This window comes from Oncorhynchus mykiss, chromosome 1 (assembly GCF_013265735.2).
Source record: "Oncorhynchus mykiss isolate Arlee chromosome 1, USDA_OmykA_1.1, whole genome shotgun sequence".
Lineage (NCBI taxonomy): Eukaryota > Metazoa > Chordata > Actinopteri > Salmoniformes > Salmonidae > Oncorhynchus > Oncorhynchus mykiss.
In genome coordinates, this window is record NC_048565.1 from 17,819,251 (window position 1) to 17,833,766 (window position 14,516).

The window sequence follows — 14,516 nt, forward strand, 5'->3', positions numbered from 1 at the left end:
ACAGAAATACTCATCATAAACTTTGACGAAAGATACATGTTTTACATATAATTAAAGATACACTGGTTCTTAATAAAACCGCTGTCTCAGATTAAAAAAAAAACGTTATGAAAAAAGCATACCATGCAATTATCTGAGACAGCGCTCAGACGTAAATATATTTCTCCGCCATGTTGGAGTCAACAGAAATACGAAATTACATCATAAATATTCCCTTACCTTTGATCTTTCATCAGAATGCAGTGCAAAGAATCCTAGTTCCGCAATAAATCGTTGTTTTGTTCCATAATGTCCATTACTAGTGTCCAATTAGCTACTTTTGCTAGCACGTTTAGTTCACATTTCCAAAAGCTGGCGCTGGTCCAGGCGAACTCGGACGAAAACTTAAAAAAATTATATTCCAGGTCGAATAAACTGGTCAAACTAAGTAGAGAATCAATCTCCAGGATGTTATTATCATATGTCAAATAACGTTCCAACCGGAGCATTCGTTTTTGTCTACAGAGTAATGGCGATATAATGACTACTGCGCGTAACCAGGAACTGGCATTCTGCCAGACCAGTGTCTCAAATAGCTGCCATCCAACCCACATCACACTAGAGGCTTCATTCCACATTCTACTGACTGTTGACATCTAGTGGAAGGCGTAGGAAGTGCGAACAGATCCATATCTTATTTGGATGTGAATAGGCGATGAGTTGAAAATCAACCAGCCCCAGAATTTCCACTTCCTGTTTGGATGTTTGCCTGCCCTATGAGTTCTGTTATACTCACAAACATAATTCAAACAGTTTTAGAAACTTCAGAATTTTTTTTCTATCCAATAGTAATAATAATATGCATACATTAGCATCTGGGACAGAGTAGGAGGCAGTTCACTATGGGCACGCAATTCATCCAAAGTGAAAATGCTGCCCCTATCCCTAAAAGCTTGCCTAGTTAAATAAAGGTATAAATACAAATTTAATCGGCAAAATCGGCCCCAAAAAAGACCAATTTCCATTTAAACTTGAAATCTGCCCTAATTAATTGGCCATTCCGATTAATCGGTCGACCTCTAGTGAGTACTTTATGACCTGAGAGCGTTGATGAGGCAAATGGGTAAAGCAGATTTAATTTCTGACAAATGGCGCTTTTTTTTGTTGTAAAACATCTTGTAAGAATAGGAAAAACCCTACCCAAAAGAGTACCTTGTGCATCCAGTTTCCTTTCAACCAACACCACCTCCACCCCACACACACACAATGGCTCCGGAGGAGATGGCTGACGTCTTTACAGCCTCCTAACCAATTGTGCTATTGAATGTGTGTGTGTGTGTTCGCGTTATTTGTATCTTATGGTGGCTGCTGCCAACACACTGACTCAACTCCAGCCACTTTAATAATGGGAATTGATGGGAAATGATGTAAAATATATCACTAGCCACTTTTAAACAATGCTACCTAATATAATGTTTACATACCCTACATTATTCATCTCGTATATACTGTACTCTATATCATCTACTGCATCTTTATGTAATACATGTATCACTAGCCACTTTAACTATGCCACTTTGTTTACATACTCATCTCATATGTATATACTGTACTCAATACCATCTACTGTATCTTGCCTATGCCGCTCTGTACCATCACTCATTCATATATCTTTATGTACATATTCTTTATCCCCTTACACTTGTGTCTATAAGGTAGTAGTTTTGGAATTGTTAGCTAGATTACTTGTTGGTTATTTCTGCATTGTCGGAACTAGAAGCACAAGCATTTCGCTACACTCGCATTAACATCTGCTAACCATGTGTAAGTGACAAATAAAATTTGATTTGATTTATTTTGTGCATAATGTTTCTGTCACTGTCTCTTATGACCGGAAAGAGCTTCTGGATATCAGGACAGCGATTTACTCACCTCGTACTGGACAAAGATTTTTTTCTTTAATGAGTCGGACTTGAAGGATTTACTTCAGACACCCGACAAGGCCCTAATCCCCGTCATTCACATGAAGAAGAGACGGCGATATCGGGGACGTAGGTCGGGGTGCCTTGTAATGATCTGACGGCGAGTGAGTAATCCGCCTCTACCATCAGTCCTATTAGCCAACATGCAATCATTGGATAACAAAATAGACAAGCTATGATCACCCTACCAACTGGACATTAAAAACGATAATGCTGTGGCTGAACGATGATATGGATAACATACAGCTGGCAGGGTTTTACGCTGCATTTTCAAGATAGAACGGCTGCCTCAGGTAAGACAAGGGGTGTATATTTATAAACAGCTGGTTAAGGAGGTCTCAAGGTTTTGCTCGCCTGAGGTTAGAGGTCTACCGATTTATGATTTTTCAACGCCGATACAGATTTAATGCTTGAAGCATTGGGAAGAGCTGCTGGCAAAAACACGGAAGTGCTGTTTTAATGAATGCTTACGAGCCTGCTGCTGCTTAGTCAGACTGCTCTATCAAATATAATTATAACCTAATAACACACAGAAATACGAGCCTTAGGTCATTAATATGGTCAAATCCGGAAACTATAATTTCGAAAATAAGACGTATTCTTTCAGTGAAATACGGAACTGTTCCATATTTTATCTAACGGATGGCATCCCTAAGTCTAAATATGGCTGTTACATTGTACAACCTTCAATGTTATGTCATAATTATGTACAATTCTGGCAAATTAATTACGGCCTTTGTTAGGAATAAATGGACGCAAGTTCGCAATGAGCCATGCGGCCAAACTGCTGCATATACTGCTTGCACAGAACGTAAGAGAAGTGACAATTTCCCTAGTTATAAGAAATTCATGTTAGCAGGCAATATTAACTAAATATGCAGGTTTAAAAATATATACTTGTGTATTGATTTTAAAGGCATTGTTTATGGATCCCTCTGCCCCCAGCTGTGCTCTGGACACCATATGTGAACTGATTGCCCCCCATCTATCTTCAGAGCTCGTGCTGCTAGGTGACCTAAACTGGAACATGCTTAACACCCCAGCCATCCTACAATCTAAGCTTGATGCCCTCAATCTCACATAAATGATCAATGAACCTACAAGGAACCACCCCAAAGCTGTAAACACGGGCACCCTCATAGATATCATCCTAACCAACTTGCCCTCTAAATACACCTCTGCTGTTTTCAACCAAGATCTCAGCGATCACTGCCTCATTGCCTGCATCTGTAATTGGTCAGCGGTCAAACAACCTCCACTCATCACTGTCAAACGCTCCCTGAAACACTTCAGCTAGCAGGCCTTTCTAATCGACCTGGCCGGGGTATCCTGGAAGGATCCTGGAAGGATATTGATCATACACATCACAGACAAACTGAATTGGTCCACTCACACAGACAGCATTGTGAAGAAGGCGCAGCAGCGCCTCTTCAACCTCAGGAGGCTGAAGAAATTTGGCTTGTCACCAAAAGCACTCACAAACTTCTACAGATGCACAATCGAGAGCATCCTGGCGGGCTGTATCACCGCCTGGTACGGCAACTGCTCCGCCCTCAACCGTAAGGCTCTCCAGAGGGTAGTGAGGTCTGCACAATGCATCACCGGGGGCAAACTACCTGCCCTCCAGGACACCTACACCACCCGATGTCACAGGAAGGCCATAAAGATCATCAAGGACATCAACCACCCGAGCCACTGCCTGTTCACCCCGCTATCATCCAGAAGGCGAGGTCAGTACAGGTGCATCAAAGCTGGGACCGAGAGACTGAAAAACAGCTATCTCAAGGCCATCAGACTGTTAAACAGCCATCACTAACATTGAGTGGCTGCTGCCAACACACTGACACTGACTCAACTCCAGCCACTTTAATAATGGGAATTGATGGGAAATGATGTAAATATATCACTAGCCACTTTAAACAATGCTACCTTATATAATGTTACTTACCCTACATTATTCATCTCATATGCATACGTATATACTGTACTCTATATCATCGACTGTATCCTTATGTAATACATGTATCACTAGCCACTTTAACTATGCCACTTTGTTTACATACTCATCTCATATGTATATACTGTACTCGATACCATCTACTGTATCTTGCCTATGCTGCTCTGTACCATCACTCATTCATATATCCTTATGTACATATTCTTTATCCCCTTACACTGTGTACAAGACAGTAGTTTTGGAATTGTTAGTTAGATTACTTGTTGGTTATTACTGCATTGTCGGAACTAGAAGCACAAGCATTTCGCTACACTCGCATTAACATCTGCTAACCATGTGTATGTGACAAATAAAATTTGATTTGATCTAAAAAAATGCGTAATGTGTAACTCTGTTGTATGTGTCGAACTGCTTTGCTTTATCTTGGCCAGGTCGCAATTGTAAATGAGCAGTTGTTCTCAACTTGCCTACCTGGTTAAATAAAGGTGTAAAAAAAAATTTTTTACGATTACCGAAAACTTGAAATCGGCCCCAATTAATCGGCCATTCCGATAATCGGTCGACCTCTACCTGCAGTAGAGTATCTCATGATAAGCTGTAGACCACACTATTTACCAAGAGTTTATCTATATTTTTTGTGGCCGTCTATTTACCACCGCAAACCAATGCTGGCACGAAGACCGCACTCAATGAGCTATTTAAGGACTTAAGCAAACAGGAAACGCTCATCCTGAGACGGCACTCCTAGTGGCCAGGAACTTTAATGCAGGGTAACTTACATCCGTTTTACCTCACTTCTACCAGCATGTAACTATGCAACCAAAGGAAGAAAAACAAAAAAAACTCAACCACCTTTGCTCCACACACAGAGACTCATACAAAGCTCTCCCTCGCCCTCCATTTGCCAAATCTGACCATAATTCTATCTTCCTGTGTACAAGCATATACTAAAGCAGGAAGCACCAGTGACTCGGGTCAATAAAGAAGTGATCAGATGACGCAGGTGCTAAGCTACAGGACTGTTTTGCTAGCACAGACTGGAATATGTTCCGGGATTCTTCCGATGGCATTGAGGAGTACACCACATCAGTCACTGGCTTCATCAATAAGTACATCGATGACGTCGTCCCCACAGTGACTGTACGTCCATACCCATAAGCCATGGATTACAGGCTACTGAGCTAAAGGGTAGAGCTTCCGCTTTCAAGGAGCGGGACGCTAACCCGGAAGCCTATAAGAAAGCCCGCTATGCCCTCCGACGAACCATCAAAGAGTCAATACAGAACTAAAATTGAATTGTACTACACCGGCTCTGACGCTCGTCGGATGTGGCAGAGCTGGCAAACTATAAGACTTCCAAGGGAAGCACAGCCACGAGCTGCCCAGTGATACGAGCCAAATGACTTCTGTGCTCGCCTCGAGGCTAGCAACACTGAAGCATGCATGAGTGTCAGCTGTTCCCAACCCGTAGCACTCACGCCTGTAGCCACGAAGAGCTCTGAAAGGTTGGTCATGGCTCACGTCAACATCATTATCCCAGAAACCCTAGACCCACTCCAATTTGCATACCGCCCCAACAGATCCACAGATGATGCAATCTCTATTCCACTCCACACTGCCCTTTACCACCTGGACAAAAGGAATACCTATGTGAGAATGCTATTCATTGACTATAGCTCAGTGTTCAACACCATAGTGCTCTCAAAGCTTCTCACTAAGCTAAGGATCCTGGGACTAAACACCTCCCTCTGCAACTGAATCCTGGACTTCCTGATGGGCCGCCCCCAGGTGGTAAGGTTAGAGAACAACACGTCTGCCACGCTGATTCTCAACACGGGGGCCCCTCAGGGATGCATGCTCAGTCCCCTCCTGTACTCCGTTCACTCACGACTGCATGGCCTAGCACGACTCCAACACCAAGTTTGCCGATGACACAACAGTGGTAGGCCTGATCACTGACAACAATGATACAGCCTGTAGGGAGGAGGTCAGAGACCTGGCTGTGTGGTGCCAGGATAACAACCTCTCCCTCAACGTGATCAAGACAAAAGGGATGATTGTGGACTACAGGGAAAGAGCACGAGCACGCCCCCATTCTCATCAACGGGTCTGTTGTGGAGCAGGCTGAGAGCTTCAAGTTCCTTGAGGTGTCCACATCACCAGCAAACTATCATGGTCCAAACACACCAAGACAGTTGTGAAGAGGGCACAATAAAGCCTATCCCCCCCTCAGATCCTCAAAGTTCTACAGCTGCACCATCGAGAGACTGGTTGCATCACCGACTGGTATGGCAACTGCTCGGCCTCTGACCGCAGGCCACTACAGAGGGTAGTGCGTACGGCCCGTCACCCAAGTCATAGACAGTTTTCTCTGCTACCACAAGCAGAGCGGTACCGGAGCACCAAGTCCTAGGTCCAAAAGACTTCTTAACAGCTTCTACACCCAAGCCATAAGACTCCTGAACAGCTAATCAAATGGCTACCTAGACTAGTTGCATTGTCCCTATTTGCCCTGCTGCTCTTTAATTATTTGTTTCAATTATTCTTACCTAACACTTTATTTTTGGTTAAGGGCTTGTAAGTGAGCATTTCACTATTTCACTATTCAGTGCGTGTGACAAATAACATTTAATTTGATTCTTGTTTGCACTTAGGGTTCAGAAAAGATCTTTGAATATTTTCCCTTTGGATCTGGTTCCTGTCAAATTGTAACCCAGTTCAAATATTTACCAACCCACCTGCCCAAGGTGGGGAATTTGCACCACTTGACAGCTTCCTTTAACTAACGTGATTTTATGTGAATGTCAATGCTTGCGCTGCAGTACAGCGCCCTTAACCACTGCGCCACCCGGGGGGGCCCTTCTGTGAGCTATTTCTATACTTCCTGTTCCTAAGTTTAGTTTTTGCGTCTTTTATATTCAATTTTGTTGACCAGCTCAAAATACAGTCATTTTGATTATGGAAAAGATTTCAGTGGCTTAGATGTTACAATGATTCTCTACACAATGAATGCTTGTTTTGTCACAAACTGAAATTAGGTGAACTTTTGTTATTGACCAAATACTTATTTTCCACCATCATTTGCAATAAAATTCATAAAAAATCCTACAATGTGATTTTCTGGATTTTTTTCCCTCATTTTGTCTGTCATAGTTGATGAACCTATGATGAAAATTACAGGCCTCATCTTTTTAAGTGGGAGAACTTGCACAATTGGTGGCTGACTAAATACTTTTTTGGCCCACTGTGTGTGTGTATGTATGTATGTGTGTGTATATGTATGTATGTATGTATATACGTGTATGTATTTTTTTTAGATTACAAAAATGTAGAGGGGTGAGGAGGGTCTATGTTGTACACTGCTTTATGGCAAGCTCCAGATCCCTATCAATGTGTGAAAGACAGGGTGCAAGACAGGAGCCAGTTTGTGTGTGGCTGGCAGCCAGCCACTGGAGCAAACAACTATAAACAAGTAAGGCCAACAGCAGGCAGGTACACCCACTCATGATAAAGAACCCCCCCCCCCCCCCCCCCCACAGACACCGAAGGAGGAATCGCATGTGTGAATCTTATGCACTGTACATACAATACTACATCTACAATAGGCTATAAAAAGACTGCTGTTTTTCCCCTGGCTAGAATCACGGGCAGCCATTCTGTGACCACACAATTACCCACAAACAAATCATGTTTAGAGTAGCACCCCGTATTATCTCCATATTCAACAGCGTTTAAGAAATATGTTACCTTCAACAGTGTTATATTGTGATCAATCCATCAATGTTTTGTGATTATTGGTGTTGTAAAAATGTTAGCTAACGGATTAGCAATTAGCATGTTTGACATTTCAGTGGAAATACTACTGTTCCATACACTCTGCTGCTCACGGCTCCCTTACTTCTCTCTGTGTTTACTAGAGTGAACAGCCCATCAACTTCGTCAGTATTGTACTGAGAACCAAAATGGAAGACCCTTTTAGTCATCTTGCCCAATATTAATAACGAGTCACATAAGTTGCATGGACTCACTGTGTGCAGACATTGAATATCCCTTTAAGCATGGTGAAGTTATTCATTGTGCTTTGGATGGTGTATTAATACACCCAGTCACTACAAAGATACAGGTGTTCTTCCTAACTCCGACGCCAGAGAGGAAGGCAACCGCTCAGGGATTTCACCATGAGGCCAATGGTGCCTTTTTAAAAGTTAGAGTTGAATGGCTGTGATAGAACACTGAAGATAGATCAACATTGTACTTACTCTACAATACTAACCTAATTGACAGTGTGAAAAGGATGCCTGTACAGAATAAAAATATTCCGAAACATGCATCCTGTTTGCAACAAGGCACTAATGTAATACTGCAAAAAAATTGGCAAAGCAATTAACCCTTTGTCCTGAATACAAAGTGTTATGTTTGGGGCAAATACAATACATTACTGAATACCAGTCACCATATTTTCAAGCATATAGTGGTGGCTGCATCATATTGTGGGTATGCTTGTAATCGTTAAGGACTTGAGTTGGAGCTAAACACAGGCAAAATCCTAGTGGAAAACCTGGTACAGTCTGCTTTCCACCAGACACTGGGAGATTAATTCACATTTCAGCAGGGCAATAACCTAAAACACAAGGCCAAATATACACTAGAGTTGCTGAGTGGCCTAGATAAAGTTTTGGCTTAAATCTACTTGAAAGTCTATGGCAGGAACTGAAAATGTTTTGTCTAGCAATAATCAACAACCACAGAGGGAAAAATGACTTACTACGACTGATGTGGTTGTCTCCCCTAGCTTTTTAGAGATGAATGCATTAATTGTAAGTCGCTCTGAATAAGAGCGTCTGCTAAATGACTGAAATGTAAACGTTAATACACTCTGAAGTGTGGTATTCTGGATGTTGCCAAATGTTTGTTCACTGCTCTCTCACTTCTCTATCAGGGACATGTATACTGGAGTGAACAGGCCACCCACTCAATCTGTAGTGCTGACAAGCACAATGGCAGCCTCTTCAGAGTCATCCTGCCTAATATCGCTTTCCCTGGTGCCTTGGTTCTCGTTCACCCAGTTCTTCAACCAAAAGGTTTGTCTTTAAGCCCATGGAGTGAACTGTGTGATGTTTCCAAGGCACAAACGCTTAGTCAACCCCAGTTTGTCATGTTATTTGACTGATGGTATATCACTTATGTTTCCAGGCTCTGCTGTATGTGGAAATACCAGTAGAGTTTGTCCATATGAGTGTGTGCCATACCTTTTCTCTGGAACAGGCTCTCCCAGCTTCACCTGCGTTTCTCCAACAGGTGATGGTGAGTATGCATGCGGAAGTGGAATGAAGGGTGGTTCAGCAGCAGCAGTTTTTATCCCAATAAAATAATTTTTGGGTAACAATTAAGTTCCTTACTGTGTTTTTGTTTTTAATAAATGGTCAAAAAGAAACATGGCTTCTTAGCAAAGGGCAATTTCTCAATCCAGAATGTTTCTATGGCTGTCTGGCAGTGGTCTAAGTCAGGTGGGGAAAACTGAAAATTAGCTGTGGATCATAGCTTTCACCTAGTCTGTCATGGGAAGAGCAGGTGCTCCTAATGTTTTGTACACTCTGCGCATATTGCTTTTTTGCTTATGAAGCGCTTTGAGATTTATTTTAATAAAGGCACTAATTTACTTTATTATTGTGTGTACAACATCTAGTATAACAATTGGCTCTTGTTCGAGGTTAGTAACAATGGCAAAACATGAGCAGTACAAAACATTTTCCATTTAGTATATTTTATACAATATATTTCATTGCAGAATTGTTATTTTTCGTGTTTATATAGATGTTTCTCACCCACTTCCAGACCCAGCGGTGTGTGATACAACCTATGCTGGAATCCTTTCACTTATAGGTGGGTTTTTAGCAATTAATCCAACATATTTAGATCTCTTATGGTGTATGTATACATCATCTGTGGAACTGTACAAAAGATCATATCAATCAGATGTAAGGAGAGATTCAAATGATATGTGATATAAATGTGTCAGTGCCTTTATGGTTTATATAGACACAGCAGCTGTTTATATGCAAAACAACTGTAACCCTTTATTTTAATTTTAAGGTACACATTGGCCACTAATTTGTAGTTTATCAGTCTATATAAGTAGCTAATACAGCATTTTACAGTGCCTTTGGAAATTATTCAGACTCCTGACTTTTTCCACATTTTGTTACATTACAGCCTTATTCTATAATTGACTAAATCGTTTTTTTTCTCAATTTCTTCTTCTTTTTTTTTCTTTTTTTTTTTACAAATGTAGTTCAAATAAACTGATCCCATTTACTTAGATATTCAGACCCTTCACTCAGTACTTTGTTGGCACACCTGTATTTGGGGAGTTTCTCCCATTCTTCTCTGCAGTTCCTCTCAAGCTTAGGGTCGTTGTTCTATTGGAAGGTGAACCTTCGCCCCCAGTCTGAGGTCCTGAGCGCTCTGAAGCAGGTTTTAATCAAGGATCTCTCTGTACTTTGCTCTGTTCATCTTTGCTTCGATCCTGACTAGTCTCTCAGTCCCTGCCGCTGAAAAACATCCCCACAGCATGATGCTGCCACCACCATGCTTCACTGTCGTGACGCTTGGCATTCAGGCCAAAGACTTCAATCTTGGTTTCATCAGACCAGAGAATCTTGTTTCTCATGGTCTGAGAGTCTTTCGGTTCCTTTTGGCAAACTCCAAGCGTCTGTCATGTGCCTTTTACTGAGGAGTGGCTTCTGTCTGGCCACTACTATAAAGGCGGAGGAGTGCTTCTGAGATTGTAGTCCTTCTGGAAGTTTCACCCATCTCCACAGAGGAGCTCTGTCAGTGACATATCACTGCCAAAGGCTGTACTTGCTGCCAAAGGTGCTTCAACAAAGTACTGAGTAAAGTGTCTGAATACTTATATAAATGTGATAATTCAATTTTTTGTTCTTAATAAATTAGCAAAAATTTCTGAACTAGTTTTGTCTTTGTCATTATGGGGTATTGTGTGTAGATTGGGGGGGGGGGGCATTTAATCAATTTTAGAATAAGGATTTAATATAACAAAATGTGGAAAAAGTAAAGGTCTGAATACTTTCCGACTGCACTGTACGAATTTTATATCTTAACTTTTTGACAACCAAGGTAACATTTTCTGAAGGCTACAGCATTGACCCGTTGAACCGAAACTGCCGTTAGTGCCGTTAGTGACATGATACAGCGCACTGGCTGGCTCGTGTGTGTGTGGTGTGGCAATGCACTACCATTTTGAGTGCAGCACGTTGGCAGTACTTGCTGTGACTTGTTGTGCAATGCAGCGCATCATGGGCCAAAAATGAATTTACAATACAAATCATTGCGTGGCCAGATAGAAATGTCACGGGCCGAATTCGACCAATGGCCCTTGTTTGACACGTGCCTTAGTTCTACATTGAGACAGCATACTTATTCTGTTTCTTGTAATAAAGAAATGTACACACCAAACAAAAATATAAACGCAATATGTAAAGTGTTGGTCACATGTTTCATAAGCTGAAATAAAATATCCCAGAAAATATCCCAGAAATGTTTCAGAAATGTTTATGCATGTTTCATATGCATAAAACGCTTATTTGTCTACACAAATGTATTTACATCCCTGTTAGTGAGAATTTCTCCTTTGCCAAGATAATCCATCCACCTGCCAGGTGTGGGATATGAAGAAGCTTATTAAATAGCATGATCATTACTCAGTACACCTTGTGCTGGGGGCAATGAAAGGCCATTCTAAAATATGCAGTTTTGTCACACAATACCACAGATGTCTCCAATTTTGAGTGAGCATGCATGCTGACTGCAGAAATGTCCACCAGAGCTTTTGCCAGAGAATTGAATGTACATTTCTCTAGCATAAGCCGCCTCAAGTCATTTCAGAGAATTTGGCAGTACGTCCAACCGCAGACCGCGTGTATAGTATCGCCTGGACGAGGGGTTTGCTGATGTCAAAGTTGTGAGCACAGTGCCACATGGTGGCGGTGGGGTTATGGTATCGGCAGGCATCAGCTACAGACAACAATTGTATTTTATCAATGGCAATTTGAATGCACAGGGATACGGTGACCAGATCCTGAGGCCCATTGTTGTGCCATTCATCCGCCGCCATTCAATATAATAATGCACAGCCCCATGTCGCAAGGATCTGTACACATTTCCCGGAAGCTGAACTTTTTCCAGTTCTTCTATGGCCTGCGTACTCACCAGACATGTCACCCATTGAGCATGTTTGGAATGCTCTGTACGACAGCGTGTTCCAGTTCCTGCCCATATCCAGCAACTTCACACAGCCATTAAAGAGTGGGACAACATTCCACCAGCCACAACAGCCTGATCAACACTATGCGAAGGAGATGTGGTGCTGCATGAAGTAAATGGTGGTCACACCAGATACTGACTGGTTTTCTTATCCACGGCCCAATTTTCTTTTTTTTGGGGGGGGGGGGTCCATAGATCAGGGCCTAATTTATTTATTTCAATCGACTGATTTCCTTATGAACTGTAACTCATTAGTCTTTGAAATTCTTGCGTTATATTTTTGTTCAGTATAAATGTCTATATTAAGGATTGGCCAGTAAATCATGATTTTGAATATGAACACGATTAAGGCCTAATATATCGATCGCTTGGGACTGACTATGTTCTATCTGCATTTTGGTCAGAATTTCATTATCGACAGCCTTGTTCCTCTACCTTGTTTCTCTACCAATATAGTACTCAAAATACCCCTGTTAATGTTCAAAAGAATACAAGATAAAAATCTGACAATATTCAAACCAACAAAGGTTTCTGAACTTTAAAGCCAATTATCTCAGAATCATCTTTTTGCAGATAGTACCTTAAAATCCAAAGCTCTCGATGGCTAATAAGACATATGTATTAACATATGTAAACGCACATTTAAACTATACATTAGTGGTAGTACTTTATTATTGTTTAATATAAAATCTTACCTCAAACTAACCGCTCTATATTCTGCCCGGTGGTGGTGGAGGGATGCGTTCAAGCCCTCCAGGACACTCGCCTTCCAAGATTTCTCCCTGAAAGAGTCCCAGGATCCACTGTCAAGGTAAGCCCTGCCATTGAACAGGATGAGTCAGTGGGCTTATTCACGGCAGTATCAAGGGGGGACAATTTCCTCAGTGAAGCATCTAGTATGGTTCATTTTTACTTTTAATTGATGTAGCACGTGAAGGAATTTTAATACAATTTATTACTTGACATTATGCGCAATGTCTCAGTTTTAATGACATTCCATCAAGTTTAGTTTTAACTTCTATTTAAGGGATTCTTGTTAAAACCGCTATAGATCTCAATGGGAATGAAGAATAAATGAAATAATTTGATATTAATTTAAGGAAACCCAATTTTAAAGGATTAATTAAATGCATGTAATCTAATTGACTCCAAGGCCCCTGGTGTCTCGTAACCGTGCCTCACCTGACAGACTGCCCTCTGTTAAAGGGCTTAAGTGAAGAATGTGATCTATATGCTTAGTATACAGCCATCTCCTCCCTCAGGACACTCTGCTAAAGCTGGACTTGGACTGCAACTGAGTGTCCCAAGCCACTTGCATAAGAGAGACCGGTGTCCAGCAGTGCTCCCGCTTGACTGTGGCTTTCCACTTCAGTTTCAATGAAGGCTAGAAAATGACTTGTACAATTGACTTGAACAATATTTTCTGTACATTTTTTTCCAAACTATTGATTTTCCTGACTTGACTGTAATTTAATTAGAATTGTCCTTAGCCTTGGCGGTCCTCATGCATATCAGTTATTTAGCTACAGATTGACACCTCCGCCTATCTGGGGTACTGTATCCCTTATGCATACAGTTTCATTGTGACATCTCAATGTCCCTTTGCACTCAGTTGACTACTCTGTCCAAAGAAAGTTTTGTAATTCATATTTGGACTAATATGTAGATACATTGTGTGTGTATCTATCATTCCACATTTGATAGTGCAAAACAATGTACCAGCCTTACAACTGAACCAGCCATACACAGAGACATGGGTTGTACATTCTGCTCCTAGTTACATGCATCTCTGCTCTTATCTGGTGTTTGGGGATCAACTGAAGTTGAGGTGTGTTTTAATATAAAATGACAACAAGGGGGTAGAATGTGGCTCTGACGTTGAAGTAGAGTATTCACTTAACACTGTAATCGAGTCATTTTTTGTACTGGTCTGCGTTGTTTAGATCAGGTGCTATGCCTTCATTGAAAAACAATTGTTTGCCTTTTGATTATTGTAAATTATTTGTTGTCCTGTGTTTAATCTTAGGCATTCTTCTTTGTTTTTTCTTTAGATTCTTAACTACTGAGTGAGCTGTATTTATGTTTTGAATGGAGGTTCTATTTATTTTTGGAAGGACTGCCGTTATTGTAACCTGACCATTTTTGTGGTTACTTTTGAATAGTCTTTCAGTTAATCTTTACTTGTTGACAGTTGAGTTTATTTAATTGAAATGAAATAAAATAGTTTTCTCCATATTCATGAGGTGGTTTCATTAACTAATATGCTATCTTTCATAGTTGGCAAATAATATATCTTATCACCTTAATTGATAAAA